The sequence below is a fragment of the Anarhichas minor genome, unplaced genomic scaffold (assembly GCF_050575085.1).
Source record: "Anarhichas minor isolate MPS153535 unplaced genomic scaffold, ASM5057508v1 ptg000011l, whole genome shotgun sequence".
NCBI lineage: Eukaryota > Metazoa > Chordata > Actinopteri > Perciformes > Anarhichadidae > Anarhichas > Anarhichas minor.
In genome coordinates this window covers 12,779,695-12,803,198 of record NW_027466457.1, presented here as the reverse complement: position 1 = coordinate 12,803,198, position 23,504 = coordinate 12,779,695, and the positions used below count along the sequence as shown (strand labels likewise).

Sequence of the window (23,504 nt, the reverse complement as noted above, 5' to 3'; positions counted from 1 at the left end):
AGTAACTGGTACTTTCTTAAAGACAAGCCTTTGAAGAAACTGCTTTTTGACCTGGTAAGTGTGAGAAATTTAGGTTTTGAAGCTCCTAATTATGGATATTATATGTTACAATGTGTTTACTTATGGAAGTTTAGACCAAGAAATGTGTTTGAGTGTCTGTGTGATCAGGTTTGAGGAATGTGCTGGAGCGGGGGTTGGGCGAAAGTGTCTGCTTGAGGTGTTGGAGAAGAACAATAGCCCAAGAGCCAATGGGGGTTGGAAAGTAGCTCCGTGAGGTGTTAGAGGTGTCAACAGGTCAAGAGCCAAGGAGGGGCTTGCTGGACTTCAGCCAATCAATGAGCTGATCGATGAAACTTTGAGGGGACAAGGGGTTTGAAACTCTGGGGGATTTCAGATCTTCTGCTGGCCACCGAGGAGGCATACCAGCCTCCTGGGTGGCTCGGATTGGATCTCACATTTCATGGAATTTATGTTTGTTTTGTTATTAGTAGTGTGATTCGGTTTGTAACTGTTTGTATCCGTTTTTATGCTTCTTGGATAATAAATCCATTTGATTTTGACTTAAACCTGCTGTTGTGTTTTGGAGGCAATTGAGAGCACATGGCTGCAAGGGGGGGGGGAGGAAATTTCTCCCTGTGTCCAAGAGTTATGGCCATAACATAAGCAATATCAATCTGTCCGACAGCATTAATTTGTTTTCATAATTCCCCAGCGTTCAGCTCCAAAGCTTTGGGATGGCCTTCCGCTTTCTATCAAATTAACGCTTTTAAAGCAAACCTCAAATCTTATTTCCAATGGCCTTTAGTTGCTCTCAATGGTTTTAATGTTTTAATAGTTTATTGTCTTTTTTAATTGCTCTTACAAGTTTTGCTCCGTTTCTTTGTTAAATTTGGGCAGCTATTATAATATTGCCTTGTATTTTTACATTACATTCTATTGCTTTCGTTGATGACATTTTACTCGCCGTTCACTTCAACTTGTAAAGCCCTTTGGTCGACTCCGGTTGTTGTTAAACGTGCAATATCAATAAACTTGACTATAAACACTATATATTTAAGCTGTTGTGATGTGCATTATAAGGTGTTCAGGTAAGGTTTAAGCACCTCATCTCAGAAATATTAAATATAGAAGAGTCGCAAAGAATTAATAAATAAGCAAACAAAGCAAGCTTTAAAGAGAAGTGCTGTGGTTCATTGTAAGTCTTACAGAATGATGGGATATTCTTCCGAGTGAGGTAGAGCCTGCAAATGTAGAGGTTCCCCATTTTCCTTCTACCTTTGTCTCCCGGGATGCTGCAGTTTGTCAAAGTGAGAGGACAGTAGGACACAGGAGGCCAGCAGGGTAAACAGCAGAAATGTCTGGTCGGGTATATCAGAGCAGTTGCTGCAGTTGCTGGCCCTGGAGACTCACTCACTGTCGTCCAATGCAATGCTTCAATTCCCCAAACTGATATTCAGTGAATCTCTCCCCAGCCTTCAGTGTGCATCGCCCCGATTTTCCTGTGTCCAGGACGGAGTGAGTCACTCAGCGACGGAAATTAAAGAAACGAGAAACATGGAATTACACTCCCTCGATTTGGAAAGTAGGTAAACGGAAGGTGCAACTGCGAGCGCGTCGGCTGAAACATTAATGTGATGACGCTGGTGATGCGAGTGGACTGCGAGCCAGTTACTGGAGAGCAGCTAGCATTAGAAAAACTCTCCATCACTGTCAAAATGCCTTTGAGCAAGGCACCAGATGTCCAGCCGCTCCAAGGTCACTGCGCTAAGCGGAGTGTATTTACGCGCAAATGGAGCATGAAGTACTATTCTAGTCTAATGTAGCACGGCTAGCATCCGAACAGTGAAGATGACACACGGCCAAATAGCTGGCGAGGTAGTGAATAAGTAGTGCAGTATTTTGACCAGACACGGGGTCCTCTCAGGACTATTCACAAATATTCTCATACATCACTAATAAGCCAAAGACTGGAGGAGAATGTACTGAGAGGACTGTCTGAGTCACCCTGTAGCAGCGTAGGCAGACTCGGAGCACAAGCTCATGCCAGGCTGAGGATTACTACCTCCACTCCATACACACACTAATTCAAAGCTCAAAAGCTCTCTATTAGATTAAAAACCACTTTCTCTGTCACCATGAGCCAGATTGCAAGGTTTGTTGTGTGTTTTTTTTTTTTCGTTTTGCTGTCCAGATCCTCTTCAGATCCCAATTCCTGGTTCACGTTGTTTCGCTGTGTGCTCTGTTCAGTGTTTTGAGAAATGATTCTGAGCCAACCGTGCATCAAAGATCGACAAGAGAGACGAAGACATGTGAACTGAATCAAGAGGAGGTGAGCCTGGACTGACGGGATATTTTGTGTATCCCAAGTGTTGATGCCGATCTTGGATTTCCGAGATGTAAAGGATTGTGTGCCCAATGAATTACTATTTTTGAAAAGCTAATTTATTTGTTTTCTTTCTGACAGTGAAATTAAGGTGTTGGTATCAATGTGTGCATTAAGGACAAAGCAGGAGTCAGTCATGTTTTGACTTGCTTGATGCTAAGTGGTGGGAAACAGCTAGCCTGGGCTTTATCCAAAACTCAAGAAATGTGACTAACAACGTTTTATGTGGGTTAAAATAGCAATACCTATTGTTTTAATATGTCAGCTTCAGAGGTGTTGGAGTGTGTGTTTGGACCTTTGGAGAGAGTGAGGCTGGCTCTTTCCAGCTTGTCTCCAGTCTTGGCGAACTACGTTATGTGATTGATATCAATCCCATCTTGCTCTCAAAAAAGGCAAATAACATTATTTGTCAAAATGCTAACCTATTCCTTGAAAGTGTTTATAATATTACATGTACCATATACTGCATGTCTGTTTTTCTATGTTTACATGCACAACACAACAATCCTATGGTATAGAGTCAAACAGCCTGGTCTCACTCTCAGGGCGTCGAATACAGACGGTTGGGCAGTGATCCTCGGCGCCTTGATGCCGAAGCACTACGACGGCTTTCAACTAGCTCCAATGTAAATCCGTCCAAGTAATTATTTGACGGGACTTTTACTCAGGGGTCCGGCGTTTATGTCCCATGTGAAACCTAAAGTTGATTGACTTTTAAACTGTTACTGACGAAGACATGCCACACGATGTCGAGCCACTGAGTCAATCGATGTTTTATCTGAAGCTTAAGTGACGTTACAATGGTACTTATTTTAAGTCAAAACCATTACGTTTTTCTTACCATAATAATCAATTAATTTTGTTGCATAAACTGCCACCGTTTCACAACGATAACCACGTGTTACAACATTTTCGTAACACGTAAATGCAAAAGGCTTCTGCCCCAAGCGGCAAAATATGACAAGTAGGCTTAAGTTTATAATAAGTCGAAGCATTATGTGTTATTAGTAATTAATTTAATGACAGTTTGACCAACTCTGATTTATTCTGATCATCAAATGTATGTATTTGTAATTTCCTTTCACAAAATTTGTTATATTTGAATGAAGACAAAGGCCTCATTCACAGTCAGCCCATATCTGATTCCCCCCCAAAAAGCCCAAAAACACGATATGTGCATTGACACTTAATTTTCTCCAGTCTTCCATACACATTTTCTAAATCTGGCCCTCGAGTATCAAGTTACTGATGTTTCACAAGAGATTCAGAGCTGCTGTAGCTCAGTGTTTGCTGTCAGGATGTTGGGGCATAACATTTGCACTTTCCTCTCTGGTTATGTGAGAGACTAGACTAGACTGTCGAAGTTTCTATCTGTTGTACTATGTCGTGTTCTCTTTTTTTAGAGCAGCTACACTGCAGATGTAATAAACTAAGTACTTGCTTTCATTATAGCACCATCTCGTTTAACCCGTTTAGCTTTAAATTAAATAGAGAGCACGCCTTAAAAAAATTGTCATCACATCTGTAAACAACATTATTACATTTGGATTACGTGAAACTCCGGGAAAGATAAACACACCAGCACACACTGTAGTAAACAACAAGTTATTATGCAAAGGGAAACACAATCTGAGGCTTTAATCACCTTGTCATTGTTTGCCGAGCAGATCTGTTAGTAGGGTTACAAAAACAGCACGACAGCAAATGCTCAAACTGTTTGATCGACACACTTCGGTCTTCAACATGATTTGAGCTCTAAACCAGTGCGGTTGGACTCAAACTGTGTAATTTGCTTTTGTGCCACCATCAAGGGATTCCACTTGTGATACTGCGCAGCTGATGAGGAGTTTGGTTTTATCTCCCAGAAACGTTGCTGCCAGCTATCCGACTCAATGTGTTTTCAAGATGTCATGTTTGGGGCCTTTCAGTCGTGTTTGTTTCCCCTGATGTAGGAAGCACCTGGACACACTAACAACAGTGAATTGCTAAATGTATTTCTTCTGTTTTTTTTTTTTTTGTTGGTTGAATTTATTCACTGCATGCCCCAACATTAACAACTGTATACACATACATTGTTATAGATCCAGTAGGAGGCTCTTCTTCCACAGGAGGAATCCCACCAGGGTTTCTCCCCCGTTTAGCAGCAAATAAAATATTTGAATAGAAGAGTAAAATGTGGATTTTATTTGACCAATTTCATACATTAATTTTCCTTCTCCTCGCCTGCCAACTGGAAAGGGTATTTAAGGATGAGCCACACCGGCACAGGTGAGACTCATCCTGCTAACGATCCTCCACTCAGCACCTGTAACGGATGAAAAACCGGCACCTAGTGTATGACAGGAGGAGGGTCGTCACAACTTATTTTAATTCACGTCCGTAAGTTAAATAACATAACCAACGTACTTGTTTGAAGCTAAACTATTTTTTTTAAGTAAGACGTTTTATTTCATTAGTTTTTTACAATTTACAACCTTAACCACGCTTGTTTAGAACTGCAATGGTAATCCGAGAGTAAATAGGTTTCCCTTGAAATGTAATTGCAGTTTAGTTTTATAGAAATGCAATGTTGTAGAAGACAGGGTTGATTTTATTTTACCAGGTTTTTGAGTGCACAGCAAAACACATAGTGTTGCTATTATCATGTAATTATCTTATTCATTTAGATTTTGACTAAATGTGGGTTTAAACTTAACAGAAACAATGATTAAAGGAAGAACAATAGACTTTGTTATCCCCTAACTTTAAAGTTAATATTTACCATTCTTGTACTGACTTCCCCTGCAGCTGGGTCTTCAGAGAGAAGATTGAAATCAATTTAACCCTGATGAGGCTGGCCACTTTGATGCAGCAGACTCAAAAAAAAAACAGAAAAAGTGGGGCTGCTCATCAACACGAGCTTCCCAAAGCTCAAATGGCTCGGTACTTAGGAGAAGTACGGCATCAACAGAACAGTGCTGAATACCCACTTTAGGTTTGGATGTGGCTTTGGATGACAGACTGGCGCCATTTATCTGGGGCCCAGATTCTCAGTCAGAGCCTCCTGTCCTCCCCTGTGATTTTCTCCTCCCCTTCTCCCAGTTAATAATGCTGCACATTATTTTCCCATGCAGATAGCCACAGAGCGTGAAATCAGTTTAAGAGCAGAGGAGTGTCTGAATTTCAATATAGCGTTCAGTTCAACATGGAGTCCCTCACATGCAGAGAATGGAAAACTTCCGACCTTATGCACCCAATCCTTCATGGCAGTATCACCCATGCACTTGTCGAGTGCGTTGGCGGACAGGACCAGGATGAAGTTACGTGCCCGCTGTACGCTCTGGATCAGTTCGTCTTCGAATTTACCGGACTCCAGCTTCTCCACATCTATGAAGACACTATCCTCGAACCTGCAGGTGCACCTTCAGAAGACTTGGGACGGAAAAGGAAATGAGAAAGATGTAGTTTCAGTACACATGCATTCTGACCTTGTCCATTTAACTCTTTATGATTTTTTTCCACTCGTCCCGTTTCAGTTCTGACCTGGCCAGCTGGGAGCCGGTGGTCCGACGATAGCTGATGAAGACGTCGGGCCTCTGTGTGGCATGGTTTTAAGGGCCTGCGGTTGGCAGAGAGTATCCTGGCTCTGTGGACGCCGTTGTCTATGTGGCAGTCGTGTTGGAGCTGCAGATCGGTCAGGCTCTGGACAATGTTGCGATCCACGCCTGACTGGACCAGGCCATAGGTGTACTGACGGAAACGAGGGTCCACCATAACTAACCAGTCAGCCCATATTGTTTGGGTCACATGTGGAGTAGTTGGCATACGTCTTCAACACACGCAAGTCTCTCGAAAACCTGCAGGATTAGACAGAACAGAGTTATTTGTTAGACTGGTGTTATGCGTTGCTCATGTGTTGAAAGGTTTGCACCGCTTGCCTCTTGCGAGTGAGGCTTGCAGTCATGCCAAGATCAGCGCTCAGTTCCTGGTCTGTGATGTTCAGCAGGAGGTCTCCATCCACCTGGAGCTCCGATACAGCAAGATAGTTAGACATGTCAGACACTGTATATTAGCTGGACCTTTATGCCTGTTATTTTTCTATTTGTTGAGTAATAAACTGTTAAACATACCTGGAAACGGTCACAGTAGGCACTGAATCCAACCTGCTGCAGCCAGGTCAGCACTTCACAGGTTTTCCAGTTGGGCACACATGGCAGGATGTGTTTCGGCACTTCCTCCCTGATCAGGCACAGGCTGTGCCATTACTGGAGTACATGACAATTCTTTTGAGGCTCTGCACCGCTCCGATCTCTTGAAATATCTGGAAAGGAGCACAATTTAAAACTCAGTCACAACAAAGCTACCAAACAGTATCACCTAAACTTTTGAGCTTCATAGAAAGTGGACAGTGTACCTTAGTGTTGCGTTGACGAGACTTGATGCTGGTCTCAACACAAAGGTAAAAGGCTGCAATGCACTTTCCCTCCACTCTCGTGCCATCCAGTAAGGGCAAAAGATGCTGCAGATCAGCTGCTGTCTTACCCTGCATGCAGTCTGCACTGTCCAACAAACTGCGGGCAAAGTCATCCGGATCCAAAGAAGCAATGAATGGCTCCACCAGCTCCAAGGTTCCAGATTTCACCACCTCTTTCTCAATTTCTCGGTTTGCAGCTAGCACTGTCACAGCCAGACACGCGTAGAAGCGAATGAGTTCATCCTCTTTGGAAAAGGCCAGTGGGAAAAGCCACTCGGCTGCCTGTTTCTCGATCATCAATCGCTGGCAGCGGTGGCCTCCGTACATGGCACAGTTTGCTAGTGCCACAGCACAGTGGCGCAGCACGGTGGGATCCGTACCTCGGCACCAGAAGAGGAGGGCATCCAGGGCACCGTTGGAGATGAGGTGGACGGACGTCTCCTCACTGTGCTTGAACATGTGCTCCAGGATCCCCGAGACGCTGCGAGCCAGCTGCGCATCTTCCTGATGTCACGTCAGGTTGATATATAACGTTAACGGCAGCTTGCTGCTGCAATATAACGTTAACGGCAGCTTGCTGCTGCAATATTACGTTAACGTTACCGGCAGCTTGCTGCAGCAATATAACGTTAAAGGAAGATCCCCTTAAGAAATGTGACCTGCACAGGAAAAAAAGATCTTTTCTTTTTAAATGCTTCATAACTGTGAATCAAAGCCTTTAAGAAGCAGCCTCAAGTGCTTCACTTGGTCTAAGCTTTCCCTCTGACACAAATGAATTCTTATGGTACTCCACTGCTTTGTATCCACCACGACCTGCGGTAATACCATTTCCAAAACAATATTAATGGGCATTATTCTCAGGTCAAGAGATTAGACTCAGCTGTCTTTGCACACAAATTTCATTCTGAGCAAAACGCTTACATTTTCCAGTACGCTCCCCTCCATTTGAATACACGACCATTCATATTGTGACATTCACTGCCCTGAAATGGGAATTGAAGACGTTTTAGTGGGAATAACAGCTTCTTCAAATACGCAATTAAGGATACACAGAAAAATTGTATTACCTTCAGCCTCCCATTTATCTTCCATTATGCATCAGAAATATGTTGACACTAACCAAAGCAAAACAAGAAATGACTGGCAGGAAGCTTTTGAGTGGGGCAGCAATGTCTGGTAGATAAATGTCATATCACAGTGTGTGTGTGTGTGTGTGTGTGTGTGTATGTCAGGAAAACACTTTCTTTCCACCGAAGTTAATTCAAATAGTTGTTCTACCCCTGTCTCATTTGCCACAAGCTGGACACACATGATATAGAATTTCAAATTTACTACAAACTGATGCCTCTACGATGCCAAAAAAAAAAAGATTTTGCATGAATAATGTGTATTGCTCACATTGTGTTGTCCTAACTTTGCAGTGTTGTTTCTAATGCTCAGCGATCCCCTCCTTGGATTTCAGACAAACACAGTGTTGATTCTCTCCATGAATATCAAACGCGGATGAATATTAATCAATTCCCCCGGCAAGCCTCGACCGGAGTGAGAAGGGAGCCGAACTGCAAGATGTCACAGTGAAGACCAAACATCCTGCTGCTCGTCAATCAAACGTGGCCTTCCATAATTTGTGGAGGGTTGAATCTCCCCCGAGAGAAGGCCGGAGAGCACGCTCCACTGTTATTTTACAGTAGAGTTGCTTCTTAATAAATCTACCCTAAACTGGTTTACAATTAAAAGTATTTAATCCTACTGAAGCTAATACAATTACAGAATGAAGTACACTACTAACAAAATATATAATAATATGATCCGCGCGGAAAAGCTATTCACTCGCGACTCAGCCTGAAAACACAGATGCTTCCACGCTGAGAGCCGAGTAGGAAGAGAGTGAATACCTTTCCAGCACTTCCTCTTACAGTTTGAAATCCCCTCCCTTTTGGCCATCTTAATTCCTATTGGCTAATTTCGGTTGCCTCCTCCTGGCGTCAGGCTTCCGAAAACCCTCGCGCGGGCACAACCTGCAAATGTCTGTCTAGAAGTCTGACTTTCCCTTGGCTATTCTTCACAGTTTAATACATTCAATGACTGTCTTTTATGGCTTAACACTTCTTTGGTAAACATTCTATATAAAGATTAGGATTTGCAACTTTTGGCAAAAACCTTCACAAGTTTCACAAGCAAATATTAAGGTGCTACAATTCTACTAAGATACACTTCTAACTACAAATTCTAAAACACTTCTAATTATGAATCTTCTAATTATGTATTCCAACATACTTCTAATTATGATTTCTTAATTATGAATCATTAAACACTTCTATTATAATTTCTTAAAACACACTTCTAAACCCCAAATTTCCTACAGTTTTAAAGAAAAAGCAATGTGCTATGTGCTTAGCTGGCACACAGCCCTGACCTCAGTCCTGATAAAGTAAAGATTATATTAATAAGTCTACCTTCACTTCACAAGAAAGTCAAAAAGTTACGCAAGCCTAATTTCCCACATTCCCTGGTTTTGTTGAATATGCTGAGGCAATCTCCTTCCCGGAATTTCAGTTAACACCAGGGAGCCGGCTGGCAGGGGAAAATCTGTTCAAACTTCCATCAGACTGCAGACAGAAAGTGGAATCACACGGATTTTAAGAGGTGCTAAATTGTATCCATTGCTTTTAGAACAGCAGTAATGGCTAATAACAAACAATAGGCATCCTGTTAACACGCTGCTAAATTCTGTTGCTCGTAAAAAGTTTGAACCATAGGCGGAGAACCACAAAGGCTCCATAGGAAGAAATTCAGAATGCTGGATTTAATACATGGGTTCTTTGGGGGGGTTGTACAGTGTGCAGAGGTGCTTACTGAGGGATGGAGGCTGTGGAGTTGGCTGGCTGCATGGGAGACCATGCATGCTGCTGCACCCAGTGGGAAGCTAATGACCGATGCACACTAGCTACGCAACGAGGATCTCCAACACAGCTCTCCAGCTCTCTCTGGCAGAGGGGGATTTCCTCCAGTAATTGGAACTGAGAGTGTGGGTGCACATACCATTCTGGCGGGAGAATGGCTGATGTGAGATGTCATAGTTGGTGCAGGGATGAATACATTCCGAGTGTACTTGCGATGAGGTATAGCTTATCAACCATCTTTCTCAAGAAACTGATAAATACATCTCATAAGAATACCGCCTATTTTTAAAGGTGCTAAATACAAGATTGGGAGCATTTCTATTGCCTCTTAATGTAAAACAGTACAATAGATGAAACGATAAAACCAATCAATACAATGAAAATTAACTGATGAATAAAATATATTAAAGTAATTTAGGAAAGTAAAAAAGAGTAGTAAAGTGACGACAACACATAAAAGCCGGTCTGTAAAAATGGGTTTTAATAAAGTGATTTATAGGAGATTACTGATTTTGGAGCCTTTTTTATCTCCTTAGGCAGGTTATGGAACAGACAGTTGTTTGCTGCTATATTTATGCTCTGAATTTCATATTTAGCACCTTTAGACTGTCTGTTTCATGTTATGTTAAAGGAACATTAAAAAGACTTCACCTCAAAATTTTCAATCTCATTTGTTGTTTGGCGACATGTTTTCATGTGAATAGCCCTGGAAGGATCATGTCTCACCGGTGTTGCATGAAAATGGAATTGAATCACTTTGGGGTTGTGAATTAATAGAGTGGTTTAATTCGCTTTAGGCATAGTTGACTGCCCTATTGTTAGCTGTCCCAAGAGAAAGATTGCCCAGGTGTGTTACGTGTGCAGAGCCAGGAACAAAAATAAGTTTACGGCTGACAGCCACATGTATTACCATGCAGACAAGGACGCAATGTGTAAGTGCACACAAGCATGGTCGCCCAACACAGAGACACACAAAGGGGAAATGCTGCAAAAGTTTGTTTTTGTATTTTGCAGGGAGCCTTGACTTTAAAACAACAGTATTATTTTCTAATAATCTGAATGAAACTGGTTGGAGGAACTATGTAAACTAACTCAGGCACTTTGGTCGGGGCCTTTAGTACATGAAGATGACATAAAGGATTTACATAATGTGGGTTTGAAGGTAGTGTTGGGGAAATATCCACATGCTCACACAGCTGGAGATGGTGGCTGTCATTGTGCTTTTGCTTCACTCATTACTGGGAATTCCAGCTGTTTGGCACCATTACTGCCTTATTCTTAGCTAGTTATGATGTTTTTCTCCCAACATCCATAATGGCATCAATAAACATGAAGAAAATAGAGCATTGCTATCTAGCTAACTATCTTGGCTACGAGTAACACGTGTGATTTGAACTTGGTTAAAAAGTTCTGTGCATGGGTATTATAGTGCTATATCTAATATATTAGCGTCCGCTTGAAAGAAATGACATACCTTAGCTTATGTGAAACTTCCACGTGTGGTTGCTTTTCCAGTCATTTCTGTATTCTACTACAAGCCTGATATACCAGAAGTTTCCCAGTCTTTGATACGACCAGACGTTGATGTGAATGGTACACAGAATTTTTTGAAAACAGGTAATGACCTTAAGTCCCACATCATGTGAATGCAGCATATGAGGCACAGTAATGTAAGGTAGAAATATACGTTTGCTGGTAGAAACCTACCTTTTCTCACGGCAGACCTTTTGACTTGTCACAGCAAGAAAAGCACAACCAATAACATTAACGATACTTTCTGTTTTTTTATCTAAGTGTGCCTGAAAGCCATGCAGTGAGTCAGCATGCACAATTGGTCCTTTTCACGGCAGCCATTTTGACATGTCACAGCAGGGTAAACACAAGTGTAATTGCGAAAAAAATTATCATGGTCTTGTTCTATTGAGTGTGTCACAGCCATTCCAGTGAGCCAGCATGCACGATACCAGTGCCCTAGCCCACCTAAATGGAACAGGCCCATAATTAATGTTATCAATTCCACCTGTGTTTACCCTGCAGTGACGTGTCCAAATTACTGCTGTGAAAAGGGCCTTTACCACAAATCTGGCACTGAACCACCCAAATGGAATACAGCCGTAATTAATATGATTAGTAACACCTGTGTTTGACGAGTCAAATAAATCCACTGGGAGAAAGGTCTACTGCAAGCTCGTTTTAACTACTCTCTTCCGAACAAATCTGCGGTGCACTGTGGACAGCTGATGAGTGATTAAACACAGGTGTGTTACCTTTATTACTGCAGATTACCGTGACGTTGTCCGTGGTGCGAAAAAAAGATCAACAATAAGCTCCATCTTATAGAGTAAACGCAGCCTGCATTTTGTCAAACATTGTATTTTGTCTGTCAAAGAATCTTCACCATTCATCAAGAAATTACTCAATAAATACCTCCTACTCTAAATCTAATCCAGCCCTGCTCAGGCTGTGCAATTGAGAACTGTGCTCACAGTATTTATCAGTTTTCCAGAACTCTGCAGCTTCTGAATGTGTTCACATAAATCAGTGGTGGCCACAGATCTTTAAGTGCCCCGAGCAGAATTTCAATGAATTCGCAGAATATGAACAAGCACCAAGTACTTCACAGAACTATAACTGAGTCATGTTGATGGATGAGGAATTAAGTTGAATTACTAGCGCAATGTAGCAATAAAACAGAATATATAGCTTATACAACTGTATCACAGTGCAAGTTGTTGATCCCTCACATGATATGGCTATTCCTGAAAATACACGTTACTGTTTTTCTCAGTAAACTACAAATAGGTCAATGCCAAGCACTTATCAGGATACATTTTCAAAATAAACGTATGTCTTCACAGGAAGTTTAGGTTATCTGCACTGGGCTCATAAAGTGTTACCTTCCAGGTAAACACTGTTAGCTCTGTCAGGACTGTTGCTGTTGTTTGCACTGTTGTGCTGCTGGCACCGTTAGCTGCTAACCGCGATGGATGTATAAAGAGAATGCCGGCTCAGGCGACACCACGTTGAGAGCCGTGTGGAGGCACTCCCTCGATCATGTATATGCTCTGAATTTCAAAATTCAGCAATGTGACACATTGCCACCTGACAACAACAAATCAGAACCAATATGGCTGAAAGTTGCAGAGCTTCCTGCATCAGGCTTATGAAACAAAAACACTGATTTCAACATACTTACCAGTAAAAAAAACAACTACATGCTTCCTAGCAAGCTTTTTCTTGATGGCTAACTGGTATATACTGGTTTTATATGCCCACCGCTTGGTAACAAGCAGTATACAATGATTGTAATACATAGACATACATGTGACCAGTGGGACTCAAGGCACTATGTTTATGCACAGAAGCCCTGTGGAGATTTATCCATTTGTATCTTCTGAAGAACAGGATAGTGGTGGGTGGTCGCAGTATGGTAGCAAAGAACCGACTGGAAATATAATTTTGAGCAACAGCCCCCATTGACATGTCGACCAGATGTGTCACATACTGTGGGGTACTTAAGCACTGAGCAAAGGTAACAGATGTAGAGCCCTCCATCCTGCAAAACATAATGCCTGCAGAATAGAATGTGTTGTGTGTGAGTGTGTGTGTGTGAGGTGGCGACCACGGTGGATGGAGTTGCAATGATGATTAATTCAAGCTTCACACTTGCATTCTTTTAGGCTGTACACATTTGCTGTTATTGAAATCTACACGTCCTTTAAGATGCATTTACAAGACAATAAATAAGAGAATGAAATATAAATTGTCGTGACTATGTAATTGAAAGTCTACCTGTGCTTGTGACTGAGAGATATCAATATTCATTTCCATGTCCCTGCTTCTAGCTGCTGGCAGCTCCATGCTTAGAGCTCATTTGTGACTCTGAGGAGTAATGACACACACGCCGCTGTGATACTGAGCAAATGCCTGCTAGCCACAAACACAAAAGACTGATTTGCGTCCAACAAAGAAGCTTGCTTTCCCACATCCACTTTGACATTTTTCAATTTTTTTTCCACATTATTTGCTGGCAAATGTACATGTACATTACTTTTCTTCTGACATTTTCTCTAGCTAGGGAAGCATTTTCCTCATATGAGACGTATTAGTCGAGCATGTTTCTCTTTGTCCCCCTCCTGCAGCTGAGTACAAAGCACCTACTTTTGATCCACAGCTTCCATCTAACAATACAGAGATGAAAAGGCTGTGTTGATGATGATGATGGTGCAGGGTTATCTTTTGTCAAGTACTGTGGTAAAGCGGTCAAATTACTGCAATTTAAAGGTTTTTATTTTTTGAGAATGTCCAAGAAACGTAGGAGAGAGAAATGAAAGAAATTGTAGTGTGACTCCTAACATCTTCAAAATGCAATAATGTTTTTCACCAAACCTAACAGACAGCACCTTATTTCCACTTGATTGAATGTCTCTTCAGTGCCTGTTCATTGTAGAATTCAATTTTCTGATTATTTTGATGGCTTTGCGTGCCCCCCCCCCCCCCCCCCCCCCCCCTCTATAAATTCATTCTGAACTTTTGATTCCTTTTGAGCTTGCATGCGGTTAAGATCCTCAGGCATAAAGCTATGGACTCTTCTCGTGTTTCGGTTAGAGACAAAATGTCACCGCTGTGGAAGTACCTGCCTTTGACTTTCTTACTTACGACTTCTTACTTTTATCTGTGTAGCTTAAACTTAAACAGTTCCAACAATTTTCATAAGTTATTTTGTTCTTTTAGTGCTGTCACGATTATTTCTCTTAGTTGGAGAAGAGACTGCATTTTTTAGACAGGTAGCAAAAAAATGTTTTCGCAATGATATTTGTCAATATAAACATATCCTCTTGTCTCGTGACCTTGAAAGGGACATGCTAGGTGAGCTCTTGGAAATAGCTTTTGGAGAGTGACATTAAACTCACCTCCCTCGGCGCCCTGCAAAAGCGGTGGTCTGATCCCCTCTTGTTATCCAGCGGAAGGCAGATAGTGACTCCCTGACAACATTGGGACTCAATTGCCTGTGCTTATTATCCTTTGGCATCGAAACATCTCACGTCCTGCTCGCTGCACAGGCTGACCTCTATTCCATCACTTAACCGCTGATGATAAGATGGGGGAGACTCGAGCTGACTTATTCATGTTGAACAAACCGAAGGTGAACACACAGCATGTCAGAGTTCCCAGGTCAATCATGTTGACACATGTCAGTTGTTCAATGAATCCAAACTGTAACGGTGAAGGTTAGTTCTACATATTCAAGTGGCAATATCTTCCTCCCTCGTGTTTTGGTTAAAAAATGGCATTTTGCCAGTAAGATAGTGTTTTGTTTGGACAGATTGCATTATTGAACAACATGCACTGAGTAATGTGCGGTATAGCTCTCTATATACCTTTTGAATAATGACCACACGTACCATTAAACATTAGATATAAGTTGCAGCCGTGGGGCTCATTGTGGGGTAAAGGTCAACGGTGTAGGGTTTGGTGAGGCTATTGGATATCTGCAAGCTAAACCAATCAATGCTCGACCTTCGGAGAGTGCCTTTTAGCTGTGGAGTGCCGGCCAATCTTGTATATTGATGTCGAGATTGCTGGATATGAAAGGATGAAGGATTTGAATCTTGGATTCTTGAAATATAACACCTGCAGTAGGTATCCAAACTATTTAGAGAATCTCTTATTACTGCTATATTCCTCTTTGTTTACAGTCTGTATGAGGTTCCAAGGCCTGAAAAAGACTGCGGCATGAATTCATCTTAAGTTCAGTTTAACAAATGTCACTAATATTCATCCATTTTGTTGTTTTTCTTCTTTTACTTTTTCGTGGAAAGAATGGGCAGTGATACTCTTTTGTTTACCCAGTTAATATAGGATTTAATGGAATGGTTCAATGGGTTTAGAAAAGAGAAAAATGCTGATAGTCTCATAAGAGCTGATTTATTTTATTCTATTAGGCTGTTTTTCCCATCATGTGCTTAGTAGTACATTTATTTTGAGTTTTAGTGTCCTCCTCATCGATAATTTATTCTCTTATCTTATTAATTTACCATGTGGTGCATGAGAAGCCAATTAAAACATAGTTGGGTTTGTGCTTAATGTGCTGTATGAAATAAAAATGAGAAAAATTCTGTCTTTATTTAAATGAGAAGTTGTAGTGCATTAATCATGCTGTGACGTGATATGGCGCATTGCATAGACTTCAATGTAGACACTTGGAAATCACTGAGTGTAAAATTAAAATCGTATTTAATTTACAATCAGCATTTAAAAATGGTGATTGAATAAAATGCTTACCTTTTCTCAGAGTTCAAACATTTTTCAAAAAAAGTCTTTTAGTTAACAATCGACATGTATCATGTAAGTGTTAAACACAAAACGACTCGTCAACTTGTGCATTTGATTGCACTGCATGTTTGTGGACACTTCTGTGAATCTGTGCTACGCTATCACCGAGTGTCAAAGCATCTTCACATGCCATCTGTCCACATTTTCAAAGATGCAATAAAAAGGATCCTTTAAACCCTGAAACACAAACACACTCTCACAGAGCTCCGCTACCAGGGGTTTCAAGGGGCTTTTGCAGACCATTAACATATAACATGCACATGATTGTTTCCGGCACAACCGTTAATGAGAGGAGGAAACCCATTTGTGTACATGCGGCGACCTGCAGCGTTCAGACGCATGTGTCGTAGGCAGTTGAGCTGTGTGGTTTGATGAGGCAGAGAAGAATGGATGCTTGCTGCTAAATATAGTGTTGCCGTGAAAATGACTGACTAAATGTTAAGATTGCGGAATTTTATACAAGTATGCCTAAAGTGGGCTTAAACACATGGTTCTCCCGCAACAATTGTTCAAATTTGCGTCGTGCTTTCATACTTTTGGTTATCATTCCCATTGATCATGATAACATGAGTTAGAATCTCAGGAGCAGAATAATACTTGTTTAGACTTTTTTGTTGATGTTGGGGTTCAAATGCAAATCCTGCTTTAATATTTCATTATTTCAGATTCATGGTTAAGGTATACTTTTTTTGTATATGTTGTTGCCTGATAAACCTATAGACAAGTCTTAGACACTTATAGTATAAATCTAACATGCTCTCACTCCCATATTGTCAAATACGGAGGCTTGGTCAGTGCCCCTCGGCGTCTGATACCAAGATACCCTGAAGCGTCTGTATGAAACGCACCAGGCTTTCAGCTAACTCCAATGTAGAGCAGAGCAACTGACGTAGTGTAAAGAGAGACAAAGTCTAGATATGGCGAGTTAGATGGGAGGTTGGACGGCCAAACAAACACAGGACTTTCACCTGGGTGACTGCTCTTTGTCTACCGTGCAAAACCAAATCAATGTTTATTATTGTTTTGTTATGAAACCTCTGTACTTTAGTAGTGCCAGTTCTATTACAAAGGTAGTTAATTTAATTTAATTCTACTGACTACTTGCTCAAAAATGTAAACGTACAACATGTTTTTTTTAAAATATGTTTTCTTGAAAAGGTCGATGATGAAAAAAATGTTTCAACTCCAGTAAAGAGTTTTATGACTGCACTTCCCCAATGTAAAAACAGAGTGGGAGTAAAACGGGGATGGCCTGAAGTGGAGGAAAATAACAACTGGACTCGAGCTAGAAATATGACTGTCTGAGCTGTCACACGCATATCCACAGACAAACACCACTCACAGACTGGATGTGTGTCATTACATCAAACGTCTGTGCTGTCAGGGAACAAGGCTATTGGCTATTTGTGGCCAAAAGATGGACTGCAAAAACAGTCCAGCTGTCAAATATGGCCAAATAAAACGAGACAGGTTGCATCTGAACAGGGCTTGCTTGTGGGATGTGGCAGTCTCTTCGAGTGAGCAGGAACACTTTTACTTTTGAGACAACTGCTCTGCACTACGGCGTGCTCCATTCCCACACCGCGCCACAGCTGCTGGGAAACAGATTCAGCCCTGATCCTTTAGAGCTCCCCTTTGAAAGTGCAATAAGTGGAAGCCAATCTAACCAGTTGTTGTGAGTCTGATTCAGAGAATGTGCATTTGTCCTGCCAACCACTTACTATACCCCAAGAGGCCGGAGCGTCATAGAGTATACCAGGTGTACTCCAGGAGTACCTTCATCTTATTCCTTGGGTATATTTGAGAGATTCTCTTTACCCCTAAATTCATATTAGGTTTAAATATCAGATGTCAGATCCACAATTACCCTCCTCAAACACAACACTGCACCTTTACATGAAAATAACCTGACAAACTAATTCCATACAATGTTTTCTAACCATGCCATTGTTTGATCGTGTGGCACTTGTCCCCTCATTTCTTTTCCTTTTAATCTAAATTCTGTCTGCCTTCTGTGTGGTGTTTGCATGTTTTCCGATGTGTCAGCGTGGGTTTTCTCCAGTTTCCTGCAACAGTCCAAAGAAATGCAGTTCAGCTGAATTGATGACTCTAAATTGCCCGTAGGTGTGAATGCGAGCGTGAACGGATGGCTGTCTCTGTGTGCCCTGCGATAGTCTGTCGACCTGTCCACCATGTACCCTGCCTTTGCCCAATTTCAGCTGGGATTGGCTTCAGCACCCCCCCCCCCCCCCCCTCCCCCTATTTACTAAGCAAAGGGTTAACAACATTCATTCATGTAGTATAATGTGACATCAAGTATTTCAATTTTAGCAGTTTTTTTTGTGTAGGCATCACTTTTTCTCTCTTTTTTTTTTAAGCAAATGTCTTCAACAGACATGTTTAGATCATTTGCCTTCAGGGAGGGAATTCCCTCAGTTAATTTTTTTAAGCTATAACTGAGTGGGAAGATTAGATTCAGGGGCTGAACTTACAGTTTGGATGGTAGATGGTAAAGCAGAATGTTAATGCCTACGGTGTTAGAAAGGTCATTTATTCAACCCAGAACTCCCATCATCGTGGTGGAATAATAATGGTAGCTAATGTGATCGTCACTGTAAATACAGTTACTTCTCTACTTTCTCTTCTGGCAGTGATGTCACGGCACTATGCACGAATGCTTAGCGTCAGCATGATGAAAACGTGACCACTTTGCTAAAGACACTTGAAATGAATATGTGTAGCACAGGAGATAAAATTACACGCTACTGTACTCCGGCACTTTGTCATGCCAGAGCTGACAGAAACACGTTGACTGGGGAGCTGACACGACAGCACCTGGCATCACAAACACAAACATCAGTGTCTAATTATGCATAACATAGGTAATTAATACTAATGAAGATTTCCTTTTACAATATTACAACCCAAATGGCTCAAGATCATTTGGGTTGCATTACAAAAGTGTGTGTGTGTGTGGATTACTGTTGCAAAATTAATCCATTTCCCAGATGGTGAAATTGATCACCTTCCGTGATGTCACAATCATGAAATAATAATTAAACGCAGCAATACTAAAGCCTCTGAAAGGCTGCGGCTCTGCTGCAATAAAGTTGTAACCAGCTCCTGCTTGTTGCTAACTAAATACCCAGCAAAAAGAGAAACCCTTCAAGGCATTCTACTGCCAGCTCTATTGTAACCAGAATCGCATGGGCTGTTACTCAGGCTACAGCAGGAAGTTCAGCATTTGCACCATCAAGCTTCGTTCTCAGAGTTAATCCTGTTGTGATGGGGGAGATCTGCCAAATGGCCGAGTTTAAGGACCTAGATAGCACTTTGGAGTCCAGGATTATTTGGAAAGCTTTCCTGCTGTGTGTTGTTAAATGGGATTATCTCGCAGTTTAATCCACAGTTGTGTATTCTTCACTTGTTTACATCTATAAATAGTATTAGTAGCATACAAATGTTGTAGTATTTCAAAGATAAAGAAAAAAGTACAGATAAAAATATCCTCGAGGCTGTGCTAATATATTATTTTCTTGATGGCATCATGTTATTTTTATCTTTGAAGTCAAGAGGAAAGCTGTACTGAGGGAAACATTACACCTTTACAGTCAACCATAATGGCTGCTACAGTGAATCCAGGTGAATTTAAAAAAGAAAACAACAGCACGACATTAAATGTAGACGAGCATTTGTTTTTAGCCTAAAATCAAGAGATCAAGTGGAACGGCGGACAAATAGGCGATCATCTCGGTTGAATTTCACCATTTGGGAAATGGATTATTTTTGCTCAGTGGACCAAAATTAAATTGCAGCGCAGTGCACTGTCAATACTTTACATGAAATGAACAGGTAGTGTGTGTAGAGTGCGATCAACCTATTTTTTTTCTTGTCCTCGTCCGATTGGATTTTAAAACCTCCTCCACCCCGCGAGGACGCCGGCGTCCTCGATCCCCTCCCCTTCCGTTCGTACGGCTTGCTTCCGCAAAATACGTCACAAAACATGGCCGTGTTTGGTATCCCAGCATGCCCCAAATCCTCATCTTTGCAAAGAAAACATCTATTTTCTTTCATTTCTTATGGATTTTGTCACAAACCGAGCCCAAACACACACTGTCTAAAGTCGCCATAACCGCTGCAAGTCGGATCTTGCAGCATTTCGACGGAAAAAGACACATTACAGACCCGACAATGTGCTAGCGGATGTTACCATGGAGCTAGTAGCTTCAGAAAACGCTAGTACTTATAGTGCAAACCTTGACTGTTTCTTACGTAAGCCGTAAACCAACGTATAACCTTTGGCGTAAATGAGCTACTGGCATACTCGATCGTGTGCTCTGTCGCAGCCATTACGCACAGCAAGTCCGCTACTCACACACCACGTCTTCGACCATATATATATAGTTTTTGCAATTTGCAAAGGCTAAAAATAAAAGGAAAATAATATAATATCAAAATATAAAGGGAGAAACACCTTTAGTGTGTCAGAATATCATTTGCTTACCATGTGTCCATTTGGGTCCCCAAATATCCTTTTAGAGCTCCGCCTGGATCTCTTCATGGAAGAAACACTGTAGAATCGTCATACTTTGTCCAATCTTCTTCAAATTTGAGGCAGTTGTTCACTGATAGTGTAGTTACAGCCCTATACTGTCATTACCTGCAAAAATACAGCCACAGGCAGTTATTTATACTGAAAGATACCTTTTATTTTAGACGGACAAAAATCTTCAATTTTTACTGACTTCAAAGGCCCACTGCTCTGTTTCTGTATGACCTACAGGTTTTCTGACACTTCCACAAGGAACCTTAGGGGGTTTTCTTTCTAGAAAGACCTCATTGATGCATATAGTCAGAGTGGTTCAGAAGCTACAGCCATTTTAATTTGGGTATGACATTTTAGGCGGTTTTGCTCCAAAATGGGGGGGAGTTGGAAGAGGTTAATGTTCTATAATATTAAGATAAATGAATCTTTTATGGACTGTGTCTAGAGTTTGCTGCATCAACCTCAGAACGTCACAAGATAAATCTGGGGACCACAAGATGAACAAAAGGACAGAAAATCAGAAATTGAACATCCAATCTACACAAAGTAATGTAATATTATACTATATCATTTTTTTGGGGGGATAAAACTGGCTAGTTTTTAGCTCCAGGCATCTAAATAGCTCCTCTGCTAACATCAAAAGAAATGATCACACATTTATGAACTATATTATCAGGGAAAATCAGCAGTGTTGCTAAATTGCACAGCAAAGGCCGCACATACAGTATACCTCAGTGAGTAACTATTGATGAGGAGATGAGGAGCTTCAGGAACTGTCTGTTTCAGAACAGCAGGCGATTGATTGGCTCATCGCATCAGTAATTAATCAGAGCAGCACATCGTGATGTTATTTGAGTCTTTACTCAGTGAGACAATCAGTCATAATCAGACTAAACTTTCCAACTCTGTTACCCAATTTCCTGTAAGACACTGGGAGATCAGGGGAAAATAATCACTATTTGGTTGATCTGGTCCTCATCCATAACAATATGAAACAGATGATGTATTATAAAGGGGTAACTAAAACAGGATTTATTGTCTCTGATAGTAAAGGGGTTTTTGCATGTAAGGGATAACCTTTTACCTCCCTTGGGAAGTTCATTGTCAAGGTTTCAGGTTTCATAGACTCTATATAGGAAGTGGACATAGTCAAAGTGATGTCACCCATTGGTTTGTGGACTATGGTTTTGAAATCTTGAGTTGTGCATTTTGGCCGGTACCATCTTGGTTTTTGGCTGTCGACATCTTGGTTTTCTGCAACCAGAAGAGACACGAGAGGGTGGAGCTAAGTACAACTAAATGGTGAACTAGACATTTTTTAGGGAGATTAAAATGTTACAATTAACTTTCATGCACTGATAAAAAACTGTGAATGAATTTAAGTTTTAAGATAAGAGACCGGACAACGTGGTGGGAGCGATCTGTCAATCAAAAGGTAGCCACGCTCTACAACATCCCCTGCTTTACCGTCTATTTTACTCTAAGTGGGAACATGATTTACTAAATGAACGTCACGCTGCCTTGAAGAAGACTGTAACTAGCAATTGAGACCATAAACTCATGTTTACAAATGTTTACTGAGGTAATAATTCAAGCGGTGAAAATATACAGCAAGGAGGGGGTTGTTTAATATTATCCCCCAGGAAATTAACAGTGTAGTGCCGGAATCCATTTGTCTTTAAAAAAGTATCATCATTTGTTTTAGTTGCTTGTTCATTTTGCAGGAGTAGAAAACCTTTTGCTTTAAATGGGGGGGAACTCATATTCGTCTTCAGCTGCAGGCGGTTGGATTTGATAGCCCCTCTCGTCCCCTGTGAGTAGATCACAACTCTATGTAGGAACACAAGATATTGCCTGCAGTAAACCTCCAAGTTCAGCATACCAACCAAACAATAGGGTAATGATCAGGCCCTCGAACAAAAGAAACAAGGAGACGTTTTTTGCCGTTTCCTTGGTTGTCTTCTAGATGCGTAATAATATTAATGAAATCGCCTCCTCTGGGCCTGTAATACTGTTGTTCATACCACAATCTTTAATAGGTTTGTTGTTCTTGTGTATCCAATAAGAGGAATCAGCCCTTTGCCCAATGTGCCGGAGCCTAAAGCTAGATGTGCTGTATAAACAACAGCATAATGAAGAACATCTGTTGTTGAATGTCTGCATCCCACCTTGATAGATTAGGAGCAGACCAATGAAAATAAGTGAATGAAATCCATTTATTTCTATTCGACGAAGATTTCCATTTCTTTGACAGAAATTCTGATGTTAGGTTTACATTTCAGTCTGACATAATTTGAACGAACATATTATAAATGAATGTATTACTACACCTCCTCTCCCTCTCTCACTCACCGATCTTTAAGTGTGTTTGTCGAGATCAGGGAGGCCAGGAACATTACATAAAGCTATTGTGCTCCCGATTAAAGATTAAAAAGCTCTATTTCACAAGCCAGCTTTAGTGTCCATATGACCATAATTATGCAATGTGGACATCACTGTGGAAGAGATTAACATTTTGACCTTGGCTTATTGCATCTGTCACTACATTAAGTGCATGTTCAGCAGTCACGAAGCAAAGCTAAATTGAATTCTGTCTGAGAATTCAGCGCTATATATCTGTATAAAAACGAGTCTTCGTCTTATTTGTGAGACATTGTTATAAGTTTCTTTCTACAAATTGCACCGGGTCTGAGTTTTGAATCAGGACATTATAAATGGGGCAGCACTGGCACGCATTCAATAATATACCCTCGACCTGTTTTCAATTGATTAAATCTCCATCCTCCAAAAGCACCAGGAATATGATCATTTCACTGCTTTTGTGATGACAGTCGTACAACTCAGTGCTATAATACTGCGCTGCTTCATTTGATACGGGCGTAT

General features: G+C 41.1%; 1 pseudogene; it reads right to left on the bottom strand.

Moving 5' to 3' along the window:
- Positions 1-4,586: 4,586 nt before the first annotated feature.
- The window catches only part of LOC142947923 (NAD(+) hydrolase SARM1-like), a 133,462-nt pseudogene continuing 114,544 nt past the window's right edge, over positions 4,587-23,504 (bottom strand).